The sequence below is a fragment of the Leopardus geoffroyi genome, chromosome C1 (assembly GCF_018350155.1).
Source record: "Leopardus geoffroyi isolate Oge1 chromosome C1, O.geoffroyi_Oge1_pat1.0, whole genome shotgun sequence".
In the NCBI taxonomy this organism is placed as follows: domain Eukaryota; kingdom Metazoa; phylum Chordata; class Mammalia; order Carnivora; family Felidae; genus Leopardus; species Leopardus geoffroyi.
The window spans coordinates 45,056,942-45,077,295 of NC_059328.1; the positions used below are offsets into that span (position 1 = coordinate 45,056,942).

Consider the following 20,354-nt stretch of genomic DNA (forward strand, 5'->3'; position numbering starts at 1 on the left):
AAAGAGTTTGTTAGATTCTTGCGTATTTGACATTTTTTTTTTTTTTTAATGCTTCTGTATTTTGAGAGAGAGAGAGACCAAGTACGAGCTGGGGGCGGGGGAGGAGGGGCAGAGAAGGAGACACGGCATCCGAAGCAGGCTCCAGGCTCTAAGCTGTCTGCACAGAGCCCCGTGTGGGGCTTGAACTCACGATCTGTGAGCTCATGACCTGAGCCAAAGGCAGACGCTCAACCGACTGAGCCACCCAGGTGCCCCTGTATTTGACACATTTCTGAAAGCTATCATAAATGTTTTTAAAGTTCATTTTTTAATTGTATATTGAACTTGTGAATTTCGTGGTCTTATTAAATTCACATGTTAACTCTAACAGTTTGCTCATAGATTCTTTTAGATTTTCTACATATACCATTAATGTCATCTGGGTGTAATATTATTCTTATTAATTCCTTTCCCACTCTTGTGCTCTTTTTATTTCCTCTCAACTTATTGCACTGGCTAAAACCTCCAGTGTTTTGCTGAACAGAAATGGTGATAGTGCAAACATCAGATTTCACTCCATTGGATCAGGGACAAATGGTTTCCTCAGCTAAGCCTTTTGGCTGAGAAATATGGCAGACGTAACGTATACATGATTTCAGTTATAGAAATGTAAACGTTATGCATTGATAAAAATTTGGCATCACACCTGTGCAAGGTATGCAACATACCTATTGTCACTTGAGAAGCACTCACTCGGTGTGTTTACCAATTAGCTTCTTTATCATCCTCTTTACCAGTCAGTATGATTCTCAGGGATTAGAGGGGAGGCTTTCTAGTTGTCCAATCTTGATAATATTACATTCAAAGTTTAACATTCTTGTCTGGCTAATCTATCTCACTTTCTCCACAATGTTCCCAAGAGACCTACACAGTAACACGATGAGAAGCAAAGAATTTTCATTATGAGTTGCCTAAGTATTCTACTCGCTAATGTAGGACCACAAGGAGTCCTTCGTGAAATGGCTCGGATGAACTCAGCAGCTGAGGGACCTGTAAGTTTACCCTCATACTACTTATTACACGTGTGTTTTGTCATTATTTGTTCAGTGATATTCCCAGGAGCTGACAGACCAAAGATCACGCACGCCTTATCTGTTCATTGCTCTATCCTAAGATCCCACCAAGTACCTGGCATAGATCTACCATTTGTTGACTTTTAACTAGTATGGGAGGTGTCAAAAATGTTACTCCACCTATGTGACACAAAGCCCCAGTTCGCTCATTCATTGTTTAGTCATTCAATAACTATTTGAGGACATGCTATGTGCCAGGATCTATGTTACCCTTTTTCTATCCAATATATCATTTAGTTCTCTCAACATCCCTTCAACATAGACATCATTACCCCCATTTGATAGATGAGTAAACTGGGGCTGTGTTTTAACAGAGTTCACATCCAAAGCAACACTATTTGAGTCGAAAAGCAATGTTTTGCAAAAGAAAAAAAATGACAACAGACACAAATAAAGAATATGGTGGGGTGAAGATGTAGTAAGGCATGGTCACCGCTTTGGAGGATGTGAATGGGTGTGATGTGGCACCAGCAGGGACTATTATATTTGAAAGCCAAAGTGATACGTGTCAGTCAGAAGCTCTAGACTTTAAGAAAAAAAAGAATTGTGGTGAGAAGAACCGTCCAACGGGAGAACGGTCAGCTTAGTGCCGCGAGCTCCCGTGTTGTCATTCTGGGACAGACCCTCTACTAAGGTATGAATCCCATGATGCCAACGTTGCCTTTTAGGGGCTCGTAGTCTTGATGTGGGAGCAGCACAAGTCATTTACTTGTTTACTGCTGGAGAGGGCAGCCCAAGGTACTATGGAGGCACAGACATAGGAGTGCATGACAACTCCTTCTCTACCAAGCCTTCCTTGAGAGATCTGGATGTAGTTAGAGAAAGGCCTTGTGAGAAAAGTAGGAGAGGTCTAGGTGAAGAAGAGAAAGGTATTCCAGGAAGAGGGGTTGGCACATGAAAGAGGCCCGATGCCTCAAGTGCCTGTAGAGTAGATCTGGAGAAAAATGCTAGTAACTCAGTTGGGTGAAAGCTTAGGATCACACGCTGGGGCAATGGCCTGGACAAACAAGCCTCAGATCTTGAAAGGTCTTGAAAGATCTCCCAAGGAGGTCGGATTTCTCCTTGTGACCCACAGGGCAGAGTTCTAAGCCGAGGCCTGCCCATAGCTGACAGCCCGTCTCCTCCATGCATCCCAGTGTCTCTTAGCTAGCCTTGCTTCTGGACTCAGTGTGGAAAATGTGCTAATTAGTGATGAAAACCATTGTGTTCTCCAGGCCTGTAAAGGCTTCCTGGGAGCACTTTGCAGAAAGAAGTCCTGGCTGTTGCTGTCAACATTTCATGCGACTCCTGTAATAACAGTATCCTGGGTCCCCAGGCAGTTTTCTCTTCTCCTGGGTGTGCCTGCCTCAGTGTCACTCAGAGAATCACATCACTGTGGCCTGGTGCTCCAGTGTGCACAGATCCATTCAGGCCTGGAACCCGTCAGAGACACAGGGAATTAGATGTGTCAGGAAGAGAGGGGCAGGGCCATATAGCCGGGACAGTTTCCATACAGCTTTTTGGCTCCTCGTGGTGTTTGTGGAAAAAGAACATTTTTTGCTAAGGAGTGAGGTGCTCTTTGCTACCACCATTTTTTTTTTTTTTTTTGCCCCCAGAGGTTGTTCTTGTATTTATCTGTTCAGGACTTTGAAAATATGTAATAAACCCATTTGTATTTTAGCTGTAGTACCAATGAAATTATGCTAAGCTAGTGCCAATCCTCTTTTGGCAAACCTTTCCAAGCATTCAGCAACAGGCAACATTTGTTGGGTGGAAAGAAAAAAAGATCCAGACGTTTAGGGCACATGTTGAGGGGTATGTGAAAACTCAAGTGTGATTCACTTGGAGAGGCATCTCAATCCCCATTTCACAGATGTGTAATTGGGCAAATCGCCTTAGCAGGGAACCTCAGGAGTTAGGACAAATTCCTCTCCCCTCCCCACCCACCATTGCCAACTAGTCTCCACTCGCATCTAACTGGTTACTGTGAAACCTATTCATCAACGCACCCTACCTCTAGATCCATTTTTCACTCTTCTCTTACTTGCTATTGACCCAAGAAGGCTGACATCTACAGATCACAGGACCCAGGCTCTCCTGACCTCTCGCTTCCAGTTGGCCTTGGCCAGTGAGAGGTACTGGCTCAAGATCAAAGAGTGGAAGGATAGAGAGGCTGGGTATGCTATTCCCTACCCGGCCTCCCCCAGTTTAGCCATGTTCTGTAGAAGCGGTGTTCCTGGCACAGCTCCTTTTGGATCGGCCATCTTCTCTGGCTTCTGATATCTCTGGGCTCTTATAATACCATTCCCTTCCCTTGTCCCCTCAGGTCTGGGGGTGGCGATACCTTCTTTTTCTTGGTTGGGCCTCATTCCCTTAACCCTGCCCATACCACTCAGGATGAACTTATTAAGTAAAATCCTTCTGAGTGTGCCTGTGCCCTGCCAGACCCACAGTGACAAAGTCGCCAAGCCTCTTCATTTTATTTCCCCAGGATCTCTCTCTTCTTTTCCCCACTAATGACTCTCTTCATTTCTGGGTTAGATTTATTAGATAGCGTCCTCCCTGTCTCCAGTCTGGCCAGCTCCTTTCATCCTCATGCTACAGTCAGATAGTTTCCTAGATCATGCATGCAAGCATGCCATGTTCCAAATTAAGATCTTTCCATGGCTCTTCACTTCTCTTCAGGTCAAAGCCAAACTCTGCCTGTCCACAAAGCCCTCCATGGCATGGCCTCAGCCAGCCTCTCCTTCCTGGCTGCTCCTCTTTAGGGGTTCCATGCTACAGCTATGAGGAAGCACTAGCCGCCTTCCAGGCCCATCCAGCATGCGTATGCTCTCCCAAGAAAATGGCTGCACAACTGGTATTTATTGAGCACTTCCTATGCACCAGGCACAAACATAGGAATTTTTTGTTAATGGGCAATTCAATTTAATTCTCACATCGACCCACCTTGGCATCTGATTTACGGTCTCCATTTTACAGATGGGGAATCTGGGGACAGCTCTGCGAGGGAAACTGCCATCATCATTCAGCTGAGAAGCAGTAGAGACCGGTTTTAAATCCAGGCATCCCAGCTTAGAGGGTCACAAACTGTAGTCAATGGGAGCTCAAAAACCAACTATTCTTTTAGATTCAGCTCAGAGCTCACCTCTACTGAGGCATTTCTCCTGATGCCCTCCAACGGAAGAAGTCATTCCCTCATCTGGGTTTCTACATGTGTTCCCTCAACTCAAGCCAATGTATTGCGATCCGCTGTTTCCGTTCCTGTGGATGGAGTCCCACGAACTGAGAGAGAACTTCCTAAGGAAAGGCCATCAGCTTTCTGTGCAAGGCAGGCACCAGGTTAGGCTCTGAGCACACTGTATGAGTTTAGTAATCTGGGACTGAGTGGGTGGATGAGTACATTTGAAACATGGCCACCTAGCTCAAGCCAGCATCTGTGTATATCAGAAAAGGGAAAGTCAGTTCCAAAGCCCCCAGAGACTTTGTTCAAATGTTAAAAGTCACTGAAATGTACTGAGAACCTAGCGAGTCCCAGGCATTGTTTTAGACCCAGGGTGAGAGCAATGGACAAGAAAAAGGTGTCTCCCTCACAGAGATGACATTTGTGTTAATCACTACATTAATAAAGTGAATGAAGGAATGGAGTGAGGGAGGAAGGCATATCTTTAGCTGAGATGATATTTTGTAAGGGCTCTAAAGAGCCATAAAGCACCAGGACAGAGAGAAAATAGTGGAGGTCGGGGGGGGGGGGGTGCTTTCCTAGAGAGGATATTTGAGCACAGGCTTAAGGAGGCAGAACCGAAAGTTCTAGGAGGATGTGGGGAGTGAAGCTCAGGCAGAGAAAAAGGCAGGTACAAAGGTCTTGAGCAGGAACAAGCCTGTCATGTCTAAGCAGGAGCAGGACCTTCAGTGTGGCCAGGGCACGGGCACTGAGAAGGACGTTTCGGAACATCAGATACTGGAGGGCATCAGAGGTGGTGATTTATTTATTTATTTATTTATTTATTTATTTATTTATTTATTTTTTAACCTTTATTTGTTTTTGAGACAGAGAGAGATATAGCATGAACGGGGTGGGTCAGAGAGAGAGGGAGACACAGAATCTGAAACAGGCTCCAGGCTCTGAGCTGTCAGCGCAGAGCCCGATGCGGGGCTCAAACCCACGAACTGCGAGAGAGTGACCTGAGCTAAAGTCGGATGCTTAGCCGACTGAGCCACCCAGGCGCCCCGAGAGGTGGTGATTTAAATTTACTCTATGTGTGAGGGAAGATGTTGGTATTTTTGATTAGGACAAAGTCACGATCTGCCTTTCATAACAAAAGATACCTCCCTGGTACCTTTCTGGCTGCTCTGTGGAGAGAACAGGATTTCAGTTCTCAGTCTCTTGACCTCCCACTGTGCTTAAGGTACATCCTTATAACCGACTAGTTAGTAGTAATAAAATAATGATAAAGTCATTGACCATCCTGAAAGCAATTAGATACTAATAATTTCAACTATGTCTTTTTTGTGCCAATATGATTTCATTTTCTAGTTGTTGAACATGTGCTATTACCAGGCGCTGATGTACTTAATATATTTAACTTGTAGGGATGTGAAGAGAATTTAAGATAATGATCGCCACCCCTCCCCCACCCCCCGGAAAAAAAAAAAAAAAGACAATGAGACCTGGAGAGGCAGAATGATCACATTCAGATCACGTAGCTGGAAAGTAGAACTAAAATTCAAGACTCAGTCTGTCTGCCCGTCTGCCTGGGTTCCTTCCATTCAGCCCTGCCACTTTTCATGGTGTAAAGACTAGCTTCTGGGTCCTCCTGTTATCTTTACCAACCTCTGGAGGCATCAGAGCAGAGCGACTGCTCATATTTGTTTTTTTAATGTTTATTAGTATTCTCACTTCTCTCAACAATCCTGGGAAAGGGGCACCGATAAAATGATCAATCCTCACTTTACAAACATGGGTACCAAGGCATAGAGAGGTAAGCTGGTTTGCATGAACCAGAGGAAGGATTGGAACCCGGTTCTGTCTGACTCCAGAGCCCACGCTCCCTTCTCTGTGTCCGTGTTGTCCAACAGAGTGTTCTACAATGATGGAAATGTGGAGCAATACAGCAGCCACCCGTGTGGCTACTGGGCACTTGAAATGGGGCCAGCGCAACAAAGGAACTGAATTTTAAGTTTTGTGTAATTTTAATTCGCTTTAAATCATTGCATGTGGCCAGTAGCTACCACAGAAGATGGCTTACCTTATACCATGCAAATAAGGCAAGGACCAATGACCTACTTCCCCACCTGTCTTTGTCTCTTCCCATCCCCGTCCCCTTTACTTTCACTGATGACGGAGGACTGAGCATACATAGGGCAGCGTGTGGATGGGGGTGGGTGGAGCAAGGACAATCAAATCCTGTGCGTGCTCTGGCTTCTGTTCAAGGTAGGGAGATTAGATGTGTGCATAAATAACCGAAATACAAAGTTGAAGGTTTAATGTTCTAAGTGCCGTGAGAGTGGGGCTGATAAGAGGTGAGGGGGTATCGGGTCTCCAGGCCCACTCTCTTTCCTTATAGGGCAGTCCACAGCAGGGGGCGGGGGGGGGGGCAGAGATAACTGGTGTGAATGTGCCTTAACAATAACGCGCTCCATAAATTGTCAGGCACCCTGTAGATGGAGCCATCAGCGACGACATTGTCTCCACCTTGAGGGTTGATGACGGTAACATTTCAAAGACCTGCATTTGTAATCTTATTTGCTCTTCGCAAGCTCGCTGTGAGGCGTACAAGGTTTCATCCCCGCTCGGAGATGTGGCAAGAGGCGCTCGGGGTAAGCACCTGCCCAGGGACAAACATCTGGTTGGGGCAGAGCTTTGGGTGCAGCCCTGGGTTTCCTGACTCCAGAACCGGGAATCCCTGAGACCCTCTTGCCGCCCTTGGCCGATTTTATGAGTTACTCCTATCCACCCACCCTTATTCCTGGCACGGGCAGACCTCCTAGGGAAATAATTTCTGAGGTTTAGGCAATTCTACAGCAAGCTGGGATGTGCTACAGCTACACCCTTGACCCAGGGCAGGTCTTTTGGATGCACCAAGGTCTTTGTCATTAACAGAGGATGTGCCAGAGAATGAGGTCAGTGGTGAGGCCATCCTGATGTGGCCACAAACAGACCCAGATTCCACAGCCGTGAAGGTTGTCCAAGAGGGCAGGCTTTTTGAGGGACCCGTCAGCATTCCTGGCATCTGTTCCCGAAGGATCTCGTCCCAGGAGAATCATAAAACTTTGGTGATCTGAAAGGCCCCGAGAGGCTTTCCCATCTTCCGCCCAGCTTCCTCTGTGTATAGAAGGACAGATCGAGGCCCAGAAAAGGGGAGACAATGTGTACAGCCGAGGGCCAGTTTACTTCCACCGATGTTGTCTTAACTCTGTATTTCTTGACCCCCCCCAAACAGGTCTCCAGTCCTATCATTTTAGGTCTTTCTTTGGGATTTGTGTAGAAATTCTAATACAAGAGCTCACCACATGCAAATGATCGCCTAACAGCATTTGTTGATGTATTTACGAGATGGCTGCCTGATGTCTGCTCAAGGACTTGAGTGTCAGAGACACGAGAGCCCATGGTGCTCATCTATCAAACCCCCTATCTTACAGACGGTTGACCAAAATTCAGCTCCTTTAGTGACTTGCTCAGTTCACATAGCAAGCTGGTGGCTTAACTAAGAGGTCCGTGTCAGTTTCTGGTGCCAGGAGCTCACAACTTCAAAAGCTTTGAGGGGAAGGCACATCTCACTGGCACAAGGTCTTGGCCTTGACGGTTCTGTGTCCTGGGGAGCCCAGCAGCTGACACACACAGATACCCATTGTCCCTAGCTCACCGCGAACGTGGAGTTCATCTCCGTGGTTCTGACACAAACACAGCTCAGCGCCCTCCTCCGAGGCCCAGTTTCCTCCACTGCCTCCAGGAAGATGCCCCTATATTTCCTAGTACGCCCCAGTTCCTCTCTTCATTTCCCTCTTTACATTTTTATTGTCTATCCCACTCCACTTTGACCTTCTGCTGGATATAGGACACCGAGGAAAGGGAATTCGCTGTTTTGAACGCCCACTCCAGGCCAGGATTTGCATGAGTATCTCATTTAAGCCTCTCAACAGCCCATGAAAAAGAGGACGTCATTATGCCTTTCTGGGAAGGCAGGGCGCTAAGTCTCGGAGAGGAGCACTAGCTTGCTCAAGACCACACAGCACACACTTCATTAATTTAGTAGGTAAAATTTTATTGCACACCTGCTATGTACTGGGCACTGCTTTAGGTGGAACAAAGCTCTTTATCTCACGGAAAGCTAATGCACTGATGGGAGAGGCAGAAGCAAGTCGACAAGTTTACTTCAAGCTCCGAGAGAGGACTGCTTACTGTCCCATAATTTCCCTAGTTTTGCTCCCACTGCTAATTCCATCGGGAAATCTCTTTTCCTCACTCTAGGTGTTCAAAGTCCACACACCCTCATGTCTCTTCTCCTCCAGGAACCTTCCTCCAGTCTCTCCAACTGGATCATAAAAGCTAACATATACTGAGCCCTTACACGTGTCAGAGAGTAGTCTAAGCTTATCGCATGGTTTAACTCTTTTTATCCTTACAACAACTTCTCAAGGTCAGCACTCTTAATATCCACATTTACCGACCAGGAGACTGGGGCTCAGAAAGCTGGCCCTGTCCCATGTTGTCCCCTTACCAGTTGTGTCTAGTAAGGCGTAGAACTAGAATTAGAATGTGGGCAGGCTGTCTCCAAAGCCCACGCATTTAAGTATTATTCTGACTCTGGTGAAAACTCCTTTCGTTCTGAGCCATGTTGAAGGATGCTGGATGAGGCAGCCTGGTGTTAGGGGGAGATCGTCGGAAGAGTAGACAGTGGTCCAGGCCTGAGCTCAACCTCAGGCAGTTTTGGCGTCTCTTTGGACCTGGGGTGTTCAAGGCTTAGTGGGAGATTCAAATATTCATCATACAGGATCATCTGTACATACATATCCTCTGGCATAGCCCCTGAGACTCAGAGTAGATGCTCAATGCATGCTTGCTGAAACTCAATTTGGATAAAGCAGATAGGGGTGTCATTTTCTCGCTGGCCTCACCCCGACTCTCCAACAAATTAGGTTCCCTTGGTAGTCTGTACTGAGACATGCTACCTTAGGAAAAGGTGGTACATTTTCCTTGCTCGTTATCTGATTCCTCTACATAGACTTTATGCTAGCTGGACCAGGTCTTAGTCACCATTGTGAACACTCTAACTCACACAAGACATGGGATAATTTCTTTTTTTTTTTTTTTTTTTTAATTTTTTTTTTCAACGTTTATTTTTGGGACAGAGAGAGACAGAGCATGAACGGGGGAGGGGCAGAGAGAGAGGGAGACACAGAATCGGAAACAGGCTCCAGGCTCTGAGCCATCAGCCCAGAGCCTGACGCGGGGCTCGAACTCACGGACCGCGAGATCGTGACCTGGCTGAAGTCGGACGCTTAACCGACTGCGCCACCCAGGCGCCCCGACATGGGATAATTTCTTAATGGATGAAAAGATCCCAAGTGGAAAAGCCTTTTAAATTTGAACACTTGCCTTTCTGGTCACATGGCCACAGCTGGTTGGCCTAATCTCAGGCAGGGGTCCACCCTGGTACAATCGATTTCTGCAAGGAGTTTAGAACTGGGACTTCAAGGTAGAGGTGGTTGGCTGTGGGAAACAAGTCACTTCAGTGGTATACGATAACCGTCCATTATGCTCATCGATTCTGAGAGCCTGGGACTCTCATAGGGCACAGCGAGAACTATATCTAACCACCATGCCTGGGGTCTTAGAAGATACAAAGGTTGGGGGCTGGAATCATCTCAGGCTTCTTTCATTCCCACGTCTGACTGTTGTTCCTGGGGCTATCAGCTGGAGGCCTTGGTCTCTTTCCATGTTGTCTCACCACGTGGGCTAGTTTGGGCTCCCTCACAGCACGGTGACTAGGTTCCAAGAGTAAGCATGACTAAAGGGAAAGCCTAGGTGGAAGCCATATTGCCTTTATGACTTAGCCTTAGATGTCATGCAATGTCAGTCATGATATGCATTCTCTTTACCAAGGCAGTCATAAAGTCCTGCCCAGCTTCATCAGAGGGACAAACAGACTTCCTATTGATGGGGAGTAGCAACTTTCTGGAAGGACATGTAGGACTGAAAATACTTGGGTAGTTAATTTGAAAAACATGGTCTGCCACAGGTGCTAAAACAGTCATTTGGGGCGCAGCCATGATGGGTTATGTGCATGAAGAAAAGTCAAAAATGGCTTTAGAGGGAAAGGGGCTGTTGAATAGAGCAGATAAACCAGGGATTGAAGAAAATACCATTTGGCCAGAGAGTCAGGATGTTGCAGGTTGGGTTCTCCAAGGGAGATCCTTAGAGTTTGGGGTACAAGATGTTTATGAAGGAACAGCATCTGTGAAAGGAAGTAACGTGAGGAGAAGCTGACCTGTGATAGGGGTCCAACCAAGCTTTAGCCAACACAATGGGTACTGTGTTTACCACTCAGTGTTGGCCTTGTCAGTCTGAGTGACTGGGCCTTTTTGTGCTGCCTAGCTTAGTCGTGGAATGCGGGCCACTGCAGCAAGGGCATGACCTTGGAGGAGGCTGACCTCTATAGCTATGGCAGACCCCCTGAGGAGTGGAGAGCTGGAAGCTGCCTGCTGATGGCACTCTCCTAGGTTATGTGGCAAGTTTTTTCTAGAAGGTGGGGGGGGGGGGGGGAATCTGTGCCCTGCATCTCTCTGTTTGCCACAAGGGGGAGGACTTTCCAGTTCTTGTGATCTGGTTTGTCTGTCCTACAAGTGGGTTTAATAAAACACCCTTCCGTATTTATGATACACCACTCTTCATTGAGTTGAATTAATTTACACATCCTGCAACCCAATATACCAGCCTAAGGCTCTGGGTCTCAGTATCTCTACCTATAAAGCAAGGGGGTTGGATGGGTCTTCCTGTTTTGAAATCTGGTGATTCTTATCCACATGTCCACTGCCTTTTCCAGGGCCAGCTCTGTAGCAAGTGGAACACAGCTCACTTGTTGAGAGCCTCTTATCAGATACAGACCCAGACAGACACAGTCTGGCTTAGCTGTTCACGTGATTTATTCACCCCATTCTGAAAAAAGCACCAGGTGATATCTGAGCTACGGCAACAGCCAGCTGGCTCCCAACACATTCCAGGTATAAAAATAGTTCATAAGGAGCACCAAGTTCCAATAATTTTGACTTCAGTCCTCAGAAACCCCATAATGGCCCGGAAAATGATGGCAAACCCAGGGTCTGCCATGAGCCTCCAGGGTCTCTCTTTGCAAGGTACAGCAACGCTACTTCAAGCAGATTGCTGAGGGCACTGAGGGCGCTGAGGACGTGGATTCTAGGCAATTCCAGCAATCAGACACTCGGCCCTAATGCTCTTCTTCCAAAAAGGAGAGTAGCATAAATTTGGATGACACACAATACTGGGGTTATACAAACCTGGATTTCATTTCTGTATCTGCCGTGTACTGACCATTAACTTTAGTCTCACTTTGTAGGTTTCCCTACCCTAAAAGTGTTTCCAAAATCTATCTCACAGGCTTATTTTGAACACTGAAAAGATAATATAAAGCATTTATCAACACCAGGCATATCCTTAATGAATATGGTTGATGTCAAAGAACAACATAAACTTTCAATTATCAAGCCTCTGCTCTGTTCCAGGCCCTGTGATAACTTAACAAAACTATCAACGTGTATTTCTGACCTCAAGGAATTTTGGTATAGTGGGAAAAAAAAATTACTGTTCTAATATAAACCTTCATACCGCAACTAAATGACCTTGGACAAGTAATTTCACTTTGTGGGTCTCCACTTCCTCTAAAGATAATTCCACTTAACTTATAGACTTACGGGGCGCCTGGGTGGCTCAGTCAGTTAAGCGTCCGATTTCGGCTCAGGTCATGATCTCGTGGTCCGTGAGTTCGAGCCCCGTGTCGGGCTCTGTGCTGACTGCTCAGAGCCTGGAGCCTGTTTCAGATTCTGTGTCTCCCTCTCTCTCTGACCCTCCCCCATTCATGCCCTGTCTCTGTCTCAAAAATAAATAAACGTTAAAAAAAATTAAAAAAAAAAAAAACTTATAGACTTGCATTGAGGACTGGAGAGGATGATGTATGATAAGGTGTAGATGATGCCCATAGATGATGACGTACGGTAAGGTGCCCAGCACGTAATAAGAGATACACTATGACCGCCGATCTGGACTACTGACCTTCACCATTCTGTGGGCTGCTGCTCACCAAAGGTGATGCCCAAACACTCTGAAGGCTCGGGGAATTTGCTAGCCTCTTTGGCCATTTGACCTGCTTCAGACTTTACGGGACATATTAAGGCAGAAGTTTAAAATAATAGTGGCCCAGGAGCCAGGAAACTCCAGGCTCAAGACTGTGCTTTGCCACCGTGAGTTTCACCGTTCTAGTGTCCCCCATTTACCGGGAGGACAAGGAGATCTGGAGTTAGGCAGCTGGTGCTTATGGTACTGGCTGTGCTCTTTCCGTGTGAAATCTGACAGATGAGCCTCAGTTGGAAGCCTCGGCTTCTTCATTTGGGCCAAGGATCTAGGCTCTCCCTCCTTCCTAGGGCGTTGTGCTATTCAATGAGGTAGCGTATGTAACAGATTTAATTCCATGTCTAGCTCAGGGATTCATAAATGTTTCCTGTTACTATTAAATATTTTTATAACTCAACACTTAGGCAGCACGTATTCAAGACAGAGCTATGAGATGCAGAAATTAGCGCTCATAGAGTAAATTTACGCTGATGTTTTATGTTTGCGATCTCACTGCCTGACACATGGGAAACACTCCATATCTATTTGTCCTATGCTCTTCCAGACAAATGTCACTTTCAATCCAGGTATCATTTGTGAAGAGCATTTCTGTTTTCACATTTTTTTAATCTTTTTTTTTTTTTTTTTAATGCCAAGGAGCTTGAATCTTTTCCCTGCGGATGAAAATTATTTTTCCTGACCTAGAAACTTCAGGCAAGGTGTCCCCTGGGGAAAGTCATGAGGGAAGCGAGACGCGCACTTATTTGCAGAGATTGTTGATGGTTGAGTCAGGCCTGGGGTCCCCGGGCTCGTTGCTCACTTGGCATCATTCCTCCTGGCTGCGCGTGACTTTGTGATCACCTTTGGTGATTCTCGTCGAAGGAACGAGTGAGTCCCTGGTGCGGACACACACACACACACACACACGCACATGTGCAAGTTGCTCATGACTCATGTCCTCTCCTAATGACAGCTGGTTTCCATGGAAAGCTGGATGGCTCCAGTACGTCTATCTCTCAGTTCCCAAACTGACTATATAGACGCAGTGACTCACTGCTCAAAATGCAGCAAGTGGGGAAGCCACGGTCAGCTTGGCTACTACGTAGGATCTTGGAAGCTATGAGCCTGAAGACAAATCACATTGCTGGACTTTTGAGAGAACTATGAAACCCTCTAAATTTAGATTGGGCTCTCTTCTGGGATCAGTCAGCTCGGCAAGAGACAGGATTTCAGTTCAGGTTTTTATAACGAAATGACAAGAGCCCATCGGCCTATGCATTCGTGTGCTCCTGGCCAACAGAGATCACCTGACAGAGGCCTCCAGTTCAGTTGTAGAATTATTTCCTAGCCCAGGCTCCTCCCAGTTGTCAACCTGCTTGAAATCATTCCCAGACATGCTTGGAAAGGTGCTAATAACTTCCAAGTGTCTCTCAGGGCCTCTCTGGGCATTGTATACATTCTCTTAGTTAACCTCTTCCTCCTTTGCCTGAGACATTCATGGGGGACCTCGGGGTGCACGCCGTGAGCACCCAAATACACCTCATTGAAATGAAAGGACATGGGGTGAGGCAATTGACATTGGGCAAAACGCAGGGTTTTTTTACTCGTACAATGAGATTGGTTAGACAATCTCTTGGCTTCACTCTTACTTGAATGGTTTAGAACCCTCGTTTTCAACACAGGCTACCCATCCAAATCCCTTGGGGAACTTTTCGAAAACACCAATATCCAGGCTTCTGCCTAGAGCTCTCGATTTAATTGGTCTGGAGAAGAGCCCTGACAGAATTATTTTCTAAAAGCTTTCCGGTGATTCTAATGGGCAGGCAGGAGTGAGGCCAACTACAGACCCCTGACCCTTCTACTGTTACACCTTAATGATACACATCATGGCTTGCACATGCCAGAAACTTGAGGGGTGACCCTTCGCTCTGCCCTACCACTCTCACACCTGATATACCAAGTCCCTGTACCTCCAACATTTGCTCCAATCTGCTCTGTGCTTTCCGCCCTGGCCTCCCCTGAGGAGAAGTCACTGTCACCTTTCTACACAAGGGGAGAAGCCACTGAGGTAGGCCTGCTGGTTATCCAACCACCCATATCCCTCTCTCCTTGTTCTTATCTGAAACTTGATTTTGTGTAAGCATTCATCTGTCTCCCACACAGCTCAGGGACATTGCTACCCTCTCCAGTCTAGAGGTTGGTCCTAGTAGAGCTCGTCTGGGCATGAAACACCGCCCGACATTAGAGCAGATTTTTCTTCTTCCCTGTTGGATGTGAGCAATGAAGCGTATAGACCAAATTGTCCCTGGCAGTCATTCTGTGCCTAAGAAGGGAAACAGCCTTAGGATGATATATATATATATCTCAACGCCTGGATATATATGTCATCCTAAGACTGTTTCCCTTCATAGTTTAAATTACTAGGTTATATTACATAGTATATGTTACTATGTTATATATCATATAGAGAGTATCTGGAACGCATTAGACATAACAGTGAGTATGTGATTATGAATGAGTGACCTCATTATCTGACTGGAATCCTGGAATCAAGGCATCAGTGTACCCTAGAACAAAGACTGGCCAACTTTTTCTATAAACGGACAGTTGGAATATATTTGAGGCTTTCTGAACCACATGGTCTCGGTGGCAGAAACTCAGTTCTGTGGTTGTAGCACAAAGGCCGCTGTAGATAATAGGCAAATAAATGAGTAGAGCCGTGTTCCAATAAAACTTTATTTATAAACACAGGCAGTGGGCCTAACCTGGCAGCATTTGGCTGATCTATGATGTAGGGGGGGGGGGGGGGGAAAGGAAAAGTTGGACAGGTAAGGAATGACAAATAGTTGGCCTCTCTGCAGAACCTCGGTCTCTTGTGACAGATGTCACCGATCAATTATGACCCTCTTTCATGCTGAACCTGCATTCGCTCTCACGCTCAACCGAGCACTGTCAGTCAGTCAGTCAGAGTCTGTCTGCTGAGCACAACCTCTTTGCGATCCCTGCCTAGACAGTGCTCTACGGTTCCTCATAGAAGCCCTCTGGTTGGGAGCTCACAGACCAGGGGTTTAGACCTGGGTTTTCCACTTGGGCTGCGTGTGATGGTATTCCAGACTTTTTCTCTCTCTGGGTCTCGGATATACCTAACGTTGGGAGTTTTGCTGACAGGAGCTTGGGAGATTAAGTAGGAAAAGATTTCCTTAAAAGAGAAAAAATAGAAAAAAAGAAGGCTGCCTGCTTTTGCTCTGTGTTTGCTATGTGGTCAATTAAGCAAGGAAAAATAACTTAAGCCAGTTGTGTTAACAGAACACTAGAACCTGGGCTCCTACTTTTTTTTTTTTTTTCCTTTTCACCTTGCTGAGTTATTGAGGGCCGAGCGTGGCTGTAGTGGCCACGACGTCCCATTCCAGATGCCACCTCTCCTCCCATTGTGCCACTTGTCAAACTTTCCAAATATGCCCCCTTCACCTTCCATTTCTGTGTTATTTTCATTCTGAGGTTCCTGACATGTTTAATTCCTCGGCTAAGCCCTCTCCCCGTCCAAATGTCGCCACCCTTGTCATACAATTTATTTTCCACACACATTGAAAATCAAGCTCCAACATTTTTCTCTCCGGCAAACTCTTGAGAAATAGCCTTTGGAGCAGCCATCCATCATGGTGGCAATACTACGGAGAGTAAATTCTTTTTTATTTGTTTAGCACTTCCCATTCTAGATCAGATTTCGTCAAGGGCAGCCTGTGTCAGCAGAAAAATGCCCTTTCGTGGGGTATGGATCTATCCTATCAATCAAGCAAAAAGGAAAAGGAAACCATCTGAAGCACCTACTATGCGCCAGCCACAGTGCTGAGTGGCTTTATATATCCAGTTAATCCTCAAAGTCATTTTGGGAGGGAGGGGGGGTGGTTAGTCCCCTTTATGCTGATGAGGCAAGGGACTCAGAGAAGTTACGTATGAGAGCAGTTTGGAGTGTCTCTCCCGAATCCTGGTTGTGGGTCAGGTTTCCAGAGAATACAGAAGCGACAGCACAAGTGTGCACATCTGTGGACGTATGTGTACGTGCGTTCTCCTCTGTCATCCATCTTTCTAGATATAGCTGAGAGATTAACTTTAAGGAACCGGCTCATTCATTACAGAAGCTGGCAAGTCAAATCTGCAGGGCAGACTGGCAGCTGGGAAATTCAGGGAAGGCTTGATCTGCAGTCTTGAGTCTCAAATCCTTAGGGCAGGGCAACAGATTGGAAACTCAGGCAGGGTTTGTGTGTCACAGTCTTGAGGCAGAATTCTCCCTTCTCTGGGAAATTCAAGTTTTGCCCTCGAGGCCTTTAACTAACTGGTTGGATGAGGCCCACTCTCATTATGGAGGATAACCTGCTTTACTCAAAATCAACTGGCTCTAATTGTTAATCATTTCTACACAACATCTTCATAGCAACATCTAGATTAGTATTGCACCCAACACTTGTGCAGCCTAGCCTAGCCCATTGCCACATAAAATTAACCACACTAGTCCATTACTGTGTCTGTTTCTCATACTTCCTCAGGCTTGGACAAGGGCTAAAAGTTTTTCCCTGGACCTTCAGTACTCAGAGGAACGTCTGACACATGGTGGACACTTAGTAAATATTTGTTCAATATCAAGTGAAAGAGGAGAATGCAATCTTTGATATTCTTGGTCGTCTTAGCGTTGGTGAGAGTTTTTTTTTTCTTTCCCCTCAAATTACTGTCTGAATGTGAGTTCCTCCAAACACCCATCATTCTATCATAAATGTTCCTGATGAGGAACAATGAAAGCAGCCAAGAGGTGGCCATCTCTTCTCAGCGGAATTCATGTCAGCCATACAATTTGCTCTCTTCTTAGAAGGAGCTGGTGAGCTGGCCTGGACCCAGGTCATGAAGGAGGAGCGTAGTGATCAGATGGAAACAGAAAGCCATTGCCCCGTGGACTTGTGCTGAGACCGCTCCAGAGAGAGTGACAGGATGACAGGTCCACAGGTCCAAAGTTCCTTTGAGGTGGTTTCAGTCCCATTTACTGTCCCCAGGAGCCTTCTCCCGAGTTTGATGCGGACACATTAGAAGCACGCATGGAGACAGTGATGTATATGTGTTTAGTCTGACTTTGTCCAGCATCACTGAGGAGTGCAGCCGCCTCGAAACTAGAAGAAAGATGGGGTGTTAATCACGATGGCAGGCCAGTCCTTCTTCCTTCAGTCTATCCGCCAGGGCTCCAGGGCTGGTTACCATGCTATTTCATTTTACTCTTCTCTAAAAAATGACACAGATGGCTTCTGCATTCAAAAACCTTAAGGAGTTCCATTCAAGTCCATTTATTCCATTTCCAGGGTATTTATTTTTAATTTATTCACAAATTATTTAAGGCATGGAGCTCTGCACTGGGGATGCGATCATGAGCAAAGAGATACAGGCCCTGCCCTCAGGGAACTTACAGTCCAATAAGGGAGATACCTATGCTGTGCCCAATCTCTGCTCGGAGAATGCCCAAAAGGACACTGCCCTGCATGAACCCCAACAATGAGCGCAGTATGGACTCCACGCTTGGCGCTCTGCTTGCATCTATCACCCGATTTCGTCTTCACAACCATCCTTTGATGAGCCTTTGATTGTTCTGATCACACAGATAAGGAAACAGCGTCAGAGTCCCTGGGAGACTTTGTAGAACAGCTTCAAGCCAGGAAACGGTGCACTAGATTCAAACTAAGGCCGACTGGCTGTGAAGCCAAGCCAGTCGCCCGTCAATAGCGCTTTAAGTGTTGTCCCAGAGGTGCGCGCAAGACAGTGAGGGGGGCATTTGGGCCGGGCTTCCAAGACTGTGTAGGAATCCATCGTGAGGAAAATGTGGGGAGGTGCCGCACCTGGAGGGTAGGATGCTGCTGGGGTCATGAGGTGGAGGGTCGGGGGGAGGGGCAGGGAATGAGGCTGCTAAGCAGGAGTTAGAGCAGCAGTGGAGTCCTGACTGTGTCCTTAGGGGGAAGGAAGCCATTGGTTTTAAGCGATAGGGTGATATAACCAGAGGCGAGTAAGCAGGGACCATGGAGGCAGTACACAGCATCGGCCAGTAGGGGATGACAGAGAGTACATGGCCGGAAGATCATGTAAATCACGATGCTTTGTTGTGGGCCCATTGGATCAGTCTGACGTGTTCCGTTGAGAAGTTGCTGATCAGTGGTTACTTGCTGGCTGGTTAGGTAGAGATTTTCCCCATTTCTAATTACAGGCTCTTTAGCCAATATCAGAGTTTTTTCAGCCACATGAAGAAACAAAACAAATCCCTATATTTATGTAATAATGATGATGATGTCGGGGACACTGGGATACATGACCCAGACCTTGCCCCTACACTTAAGGAATTATTCCTCCAGCTGCTGGGAGGGCTGCCAGCAGACAGCCCTCAATTCTTACTCCCCTTTGAGGATTGCATCAGCTGAAAAGGGCTACCTCTCCTGAGATTCCCCGGTCTTCCTCAGGCATCTCACATGTCCAGTGACCGAACTCTGAGGGTGGGGCATAAGTGCCTGACTTCCTTCCCCCCACCTGGGGGTAAATGAAAGGCCTTCCCCACTTTAGAGCTTTCTGTAATGGTGACTGAGACCTCTCTTGAGGCTGCACTGTGGCCCACGTCTTCCTCTGACCACTGCCACCCTCCCTTTTCTTTCGGGTGGCAGAGAACCCTGAGAGCATTCCCTGACAGTCTGTGCATGCACATCCCAAACTCCACCTGCTACTTGGGGGACCTGTCTACCGTCAAGTCATCATTGCAGCTAATGTTTATTTGTGCCCGACAGCATGTGAAGGAGTTTGTGTACATATCTTGTTTCATTCTTGCCATGACCATGGGTCATAGGTAGCCCGTAATATTACAATAGTATTGCATTGCATTGCACCCAGAATTTTCCCATCTACGATCATAGGTAAGCTTCAATCCTTCTTAGGAGAGGGCAAGACGAGGATTCCTAACCCCTTTAGGCTTATTAGAAACTGAGGCCCACAGAAAAAGAATTTTCTCAAGATGACAAGTCTAGGAATGTTAAAGTTGTCTACTTTTCTGGTCCATTCTGTTGCATATGGATAGTCCCATTTCTGACCAGCTTTTTAATATATTAATATTCCAGGCAGGCAGGGCCCAGGATGTCTATCCCCTGGTTTGAAAGCTGGACGTTTATCAGCCTGTCTTATAAAGTCTACTGAAAATGGGTGGCCTAAGACAAAATGGAGAAGAATGGTTCTTCTGCACGATCAGTGCCAAGGAGGCCCTTAGCAGGTAACCCGGGGATGTCCAACTGCTTTCTACTGAGCTGCTGCCTCAGGGGCTCCCCACAGAAAAACACAGGGAAAGACAAAGAAGGCAAGAAAAGAGGATGGGGAATAGGGCCCTGACAAGGAAAGAAAGGAGAGCAAGAGAGAAGGAGGGAGATGAGCGAGCGAGCCAGAGGCTGGCTCGCTGCTCTAGGAAATAAACAACCACAACGTTGCTGCCCATGAGGCAGCCCTGTTATTTGGGGCTTTGAACTCCTCAGGACAGTATGCTTTATCATCTGGAATAATAAACGCAGACCTGGTGGCCCCGAGGAGCAGGGAGGCGGCGGGCTGGGCAACAATGGGCAGCCTGCTGTCTGTGTCGGCACAAAGGAGCCCAGGAAGGCGTCCTCCGGGAGGCACGGGGGCCAAGAGGGCTCTCAGCTGGTGCTGAGTGAGCTTTTCAAAGTAAACAAGGGCTCCAGGGCCAGTGGGACCCTCCTGTTGGTGGTAACTCTGACACGATAAGGGCCCTGGAAGGAGCTCGGTATTTTTAGCTCTCCAGTTGCTTTGAAAGCAAGAGGGAAAGACACAGAGCCACAGCGTGCAATTTATTATTTTTTAGGACATAATCGCTAACAGCTCCAAAAACATACTGGATG

General features: G+C 46.7%; 1 long non-coding RNA gene across 1 annotated transcript; it reads left to right on the forward strand.

Annotated features, from left to right (window-relative positions):
- The first annotated feature begins 357 nt into the window (after window positions 1-357).
- LOC123597953 lies at window positions 358-5,731 on the forward strand. Its single transcript, XR_006712321.1, has 2 exons — window positions 358-5,068; window positions 5,329-5,731. It is a non-coding gene; the product is annotated as an uncharacterized LOC123597953 (long non-coding RNA).
- The last annotated feature ends 14,623 nt before the right edge of the window (window positions 5,732-20,354 follow it).